We start from the raw sequence: 6,248 nt of genomic DNA, 5'->3' as shown, positions 1-6,248 counted from the left end.
TGGGTTTTGTATTGCATGTTTCACTATTTTGGGTGCTTTAAAATGATGTTTTGAAGAGTCTCTGAAAAAAACTTGTTTTGACCGACTCGACCCAGTTGACACGGAAAAAGTCACATTTTAATAGGCAACTCCATACAAGTTTGACCGGTAACATTGAAAATTTAGTTTGCAAAAAAGTTTCCCAAATTGGTTTTGTATTGCACTTTTAACTATTTTGGGTGCTTTGAAATGATGTTTTGAAGAGTCTCTGAAAAAAACTTGTTGTGACCGACTCGACCCAGTTGACACGGAAAAAGTCACATTTTAATAGGCAACTCCATACAAGTTTGACTGGTAACATTGAAAATTTAGTTTGCAAAAAAGTTTCCCAAATTGGTTTTGTATTGCATGTTTCACTATTTTGGGTGCTTTAAAATGATGTTTTGAAGAGTCTCTGAAAAAAACTTGTTTTGACCGACTCGACCCAGTTGACACGGAAAAAGTGACATTTTAATAGGCAGCTCCATACAAGTTTGACTGGTAACATTGAAAATTTAGTTTGCAAAAAAGTTTCTCAAATTGGTTTTGTATTGCACTTTTTACTATTTTGGGTTCTTTAAAATGATGTTGTGAAGAGTCTCTGAAAAAAACTTGTTTTGACCGACTCGACCCAGTCGAAACGAAAAAAGTCACATTTTAATAGGCAGCTCCATACAAGTTTGAGTGGTAACATTGAAAATTTAGTTTGCAAAAAAGTTTCCCAAATTGGTTTTGTATTGCACTTTTAACTATTTTGGGTGCTTTAAAATGATGTTTTGAAGAGTCTCTGAAAAAAACTTGTTTTGACCGACTCGACCCAGTCGAAACGAAAAAAGTCACATTTTAATAGGCAACTCCATACAAGTTTGAGTGGTAACATTGAAAATTTAGTTTGCAAAAAGGTTTCCCAAATTGGTTTTGTATTGCACTTTTTACTATTTTGGGTGCTTTAAAATGATGTTTTGAAGAGTCTCTGAAAAAAACTTGTTTTGACCGACTCGACCCAGTCGAAACGAAAAAAGCCACATTTTAATAGGCAGCTCCATACAAGTTTGAGTGGTAACATTGAAAATTTAGTTCGCAAAAAGGTTTCCCAAATAGGTTTTGTATTGCACTTTTTACTATTTTGGGTGCTTTAAAATGATGTTTTGAAGAGTCTCTGAAAAAAACTTGTTTTGACCGACTCGACCCAGTCGAAACGAAAAAAGCCACATTTTAATAGGCAGCTCCATACAAGTTTGAGTGGTAACATTGAAAATTTAGTTCGCAAAAAGGTTTCCCAAATAGGTTTTGTATTGCACTTTTTACTATTTTGGGTGCTTTAAAATGATGTTTTGAAGAGTCTCTGAAAAAAACTTGTTTTGACCGACTCGACCCAGTCGAAACGAAAAAAGTCACATTTTAATAGGCAACTCCATACAAGTTTGAGTGTTAACATTGAAAATTTAGTTTGCAAAAAAGTTTCCCAAATTGGTTTTGTATTGCACTTTTAACTATTTTGGGTGCTTTAAAATGATGTTTTGAAGAGTCTCTGAAAAAAACTTGTTTTGACCGACTCGACCCAGTCGAAACGAAAAAAGTCACATTTTAATAGGCAGCTCCATACAAGTTTGACTGGTAACATTGAAAATTTAGTTTGCAAAAAAGTTTCTCAAATCGATTATGGATTGCACTTTTTACTATTTTCGGTGCTTCAAAATGATGTTTTGAAGAGTCTCTGAAAAAAACTTGTTTTGACCGACTCGACCCAGTCGAAACGAAAAAAGTCACATTTTAATAGGCATCTCCATACAAGTTTGACTGGTAACATTAAAAATTTAGTTTGCAAAAAAGTTTCCCAAATTGGTTTTGTATTGCACTTTTTGCTATTTTGGGTGTTTTAAAATGATGTTTTGAAGAGTCTCTGAAAAAAACTTGTTTTGACCGACTCGACCCAGTCGAAACGAAAAAAGTCACATTTTAATAGGCAACTCCATACAAGTTTGAGTGGTAACATTGAAAATTTAGTTTGCAAAAAGGTTTCCCAAATTGGTTTTGTATTGCACTTTTTACTATTTTGGGTGCTTTAAAATGATGTTTTGAAGAGTCTCTGAAAAAAACTTGTTTTGACCGACTCGACCCAGTCGAAACGAAAAAAGCCACATTTTAATAGGCAGCTCCATACAAGTTTGAGTGGTAACATTGAAAATTTAGTTTGCAAAAAGGTTTCCCAAATTGGTTTTGTATTGCACTTTTTACTATTTTGGGTGCTTTAAAATGATGTTTTGAAGAGTCTCTGAAAAAAACTTGTTTTGACCGACTCGACCCAGTTGACACGGAAAAAGTCACATTTTAATAGGCATCTCCATACAAGTTTGACTGGTAACATTGAAAATTTAGTTTGCAAAAAAGTTTCCCAAATTGGTTTTGTATTGCACTTTTTACTATTTTGGGTGTTTTAAAATGATGTTTTGAAGAGTCTCTGAAAAAACCTTGTTTTGACCGACTCGACCCAGTCGAAACGAAAAAAGTCACATTTTAATAGGCAACTCCATACAAGTATGAGTGGTAACATTGAAAATTTAGTTCGCAAAAAGGTTTCCCAAATAGGTTTTGTATTGCACTTTTTACTATTTTGGGTGCTTTAAAATGATGTTTTGAAGAGTCTCTGAAAAAAACTTGTTTTGACCGACTCGACCCAGTCGAAACGAAAAAAGTCACATTTTAATAGGCAACTCCATACAAGTTTGAGTGGTAACATTGAAAATTTAGTTTGCAAAAAAGTTTCCCAAATTGGTTTTGTATTGCACTTTTAACTATTTTGGGTGCTTTAAAATGATGTTTTGAAGAGTCTCTGAAAAAAACTTGTTTTGACCGACTCGACCCAGTTGACACGGAAAAAGTCACATTTTAATAGGCAGCTCCATACAAGTTTGACTGGTAACATTGAAAATTTAGTTTGCAAAAAAGTTTCTCAAATCGATTATGGATTGCACTTTTTACTATTTTCGGTGCTTCAAAATGATGTTTTGAAGAGTCTCTGAAAAAAACTTGTTTTGACCGACTCGACCCAGTCGAAACGAAAAAAGTCACATTTTAATAGGCATCTCCATACAAGTTTGACTGGTAACATTGAAAATTTAGTTTGCAAAAAAGTTTCCCAAATTGGTTTTGTATTGCACTTTTTACTATTTTGGGTGTTTTAAAATGATGTTTTGAAGAGTCTCTGAAAAAAACTTGTTTTGACCGACTCGACCCAGTCGAAACGAAAAAAGTCACATTTTAATAGGCATCTCCATACAAGTTTGACTGGTAACATTGAAAATTTAGTTTGCAAAAAAGTTTCCCAAATTGGTTTTGTATTGCACTTTTTACTATTTTGGGTGTTTTAAAATGATGTTTTGAAGAGTCTCTGAAAAAAACTTGTTTTGACCGACTCGACCCAGTCGAAACGAAAAAAGTCACATTTTAATAGGCAACTCCATACAAGTTTGAGTGGTAACATTGAAAATTTAGTTTGCAAAAAAGTTTCCCAAATTGGTTTTGTATTGCACTTTTTACTATTTTGGGTGCTTTAAAATGATGTTTTGAAGAGTCTCTGAAAAAAACTTGTTTTGACCGACTCGACCCAGTCGAAACGAAAACAGTCACATTTTAATAGGCATCTCCATACAAGTTTGACTGGTAACATTGAAAATTTAGTTTGCAAAAAAGTTTCCCAAATTGGTTTTGTATTGCACTTTTTACTATTTTGGGTGTTTTAAAATGATGTTTTGAAGAGTCTCTGAAAAAAACTTGTTTTGACCGACTCGACCCAGTCGAAACGAAAAAAGTCACATTTTAATAGGCAACTCCATACAAGTTTGAGTGGTAACATTGAAAATTTAGTTTGCAAAAAAGTTTCCCAAATTGGTTTTGTATTGCACTTTTTACTATTTTGGGTGCTTTGAAATGATGTTTTGAAGAGTCTCTGAAAAAAACTTGTTGTGACCGACTCGACCCAGTTGACACGGAAAAAGTCACATTTTAATAGGCAGCTCCATACAAGTTTGACTGGTAACATTGAAAATTTAGTTTGCAAAAAAGTTTCCCAAATTGGTTTTGTATTGCACTTTTTACTATTTTGGGTGCTTTAAAATGATGTTTAGAAGAGTCTCTGAAAAAAACTTGTTTTGACCGACTCGACCCAGTTGACACGGAAAAAGTCACATTTTAATAGGCAACTCCATACCGGTTTGACTGGTAACATTGAAAATTTAGTTTGCAAAAAAGTTTCCCAAATTGGTTTTGTATTGCACTTTTTACTATTTTGGGTGCTTTAAAATGATGTTTTGAAGAGTCTCTGAAAAAAACTTGTTTTGACCGACTCGACCCAGTCGAAACGAAAAAAGTCACATTTTAATAGGCAACTCCATACAAGTTTGAGTGGTAACATTGAAAATTTAGTTTGCAAAAAAGTTTCCCAAATTGGTTTTGTATTGCACTTTTTACTATTTTGGGTACTTTAAAATGATGTTTTGAAGAGTCTCTGAAAAAAACTTGTTTTGACCGACTCGACCCAGTTGACACGGAAAAAGTCACATTTTAATAGGCAACTCCATACAAGTTTGACTGGTAACATTGAAAATTTAGTTTGCAAAAAAGTTTCCCAAATTGGTTTTGTATTGCACTTTTTACTATTTTGGGTACTTTAAAATGATGTTTTGAAGAGTCTCTGAAAAAAACTTGTTTTGACCGACTCGACCCAGTTGACACGGAAAAAGTCACATTTTAATAGGCAACTCCATACAAGTTTGACTGGTAACATTGAAAATTTAGTTTGCATAAAAGTTTCCCAAATTGGTTTTGTATTGCACTTTTTACTATTTTGGATGCTTTAAAATGATGTTTTGAAGAGTCTCTGAAAAAAACTTGTTTTGACCGACTCGACCCAGTTGACACGGAAAAAGTCACATTTTAATAGGCAACTCCATACAAGTTTGAGTGGTAACATTGAAAATTTAGTTTGCAAAAAAGTTTCCCAAATTGGTTTTGTATTGCACTTTTTACTATTTTGGGTGCTTTAAAATGATGTTTAGAAGAGTCTCTGAAAAAAACTTGTTTTGACCGACTCGACCCAGTTGACACGGAAAAAGTCACATTTTAATAGGCAACTCCATACAAGTTTGACTGGTAACATTGAAAATTTAGTTTGCAAAAAAGTTTCCCAAATTGGTTTTGTATTGCACTTTTTACTATTTTGGGTGCTTTAAAATGATGTTTAGAAGAGTCTCTGAAAAAAACTTGTTTTGACCGACTCGACCCAGTCGAAACGAAAAAAGTCACATTTTAATAGGCAGCTCCATACAAGTTTGAGTGGTAACATTGAAAATTTAGTTTGCAAAAAAGTTTCCCAAATTGGTTTTGTATTGCACTTTTTACTATTTTGGGTGCTTTAAAATGATGTTTAGAAGAGTCTCTGAAAAAAACTTGTTTTGACCGACTCGACCCAGTTGACACGGAAAAAGTCACATTTTAATAGGCAACTCCATACAAGTTTGACTGGTAACATTGAAAATTTAGTTTGCATAAAAGTTTCCCAAATTGGTTTTGTATTGCACTTTTTACTATTTTGGGTGCTTTAAAATGATGTTTTGAAGAGTCTCTGAAAAAAACTTGTTTTGACCGACTCGACCCAGTTGACACGGAAAAAGTCACATTTTAATAGGCAACTCCATACAAGTTTGACTGGTAACATTGAAAATTTAGTTTGCAAAAAAGTTTCCCAAATTGGTTTTGTATTGCACTTTTTACTATTTTGGGTGCTTTAAAATGATGTTTAGAAGAGTCTCTGAAAAAAACTTGTTTTGACCGACTCGACCCAGTTGACACGGAAAAAGTCACATTTTAATAGGCAACTCCATACAAGTTTGACTGGTAACATTGAAAATTTAGTTTGCAAAAAAGTTTCCCAAATTGGTTTTGTATTGCACTTTTTACTATTTTGGGTGCTTTAAAATGATGTTTTGAAGAGTCTCTGAAAAAAACTTGTTTTGACCGACTCGACCCAGTTGACACGGAAAAAGTCACATTTTAATAGGCAACTCCATACAAGTTTGAGTGGTAACATTGAAAATTTAGTTTGCAAAAAAGTTTCCCAAATTGGTTTTGTATTGCACTTTTTACTATTTTGGGTGCTTTAAAATGATGTTTTGAAGAGTCTCTGAAAAAAACTTGTTTTGACCGACTCGACCCAGTCGAAACGAAAAAAG

This window comes from Anopheles marshallii, assembly GCF_943734725.1.
Source record: "Anopheles marshallii chromosome X unlocalized genomic scaffold, idAnoMarsDA_429_01 X_unloc_17, whole genome shotgun sequence".
Taxonomy (NCBI): Eukaryota; Metazoa; Arthropoda; class Insecta; order Diptera; family Culicidae; genus Anopheles; species Anopheles marshallii.
The sequence above is the reverse complement of the archived record's forward strand: the minus strand, read 5'-3'. Positions refer to the sequence as shown.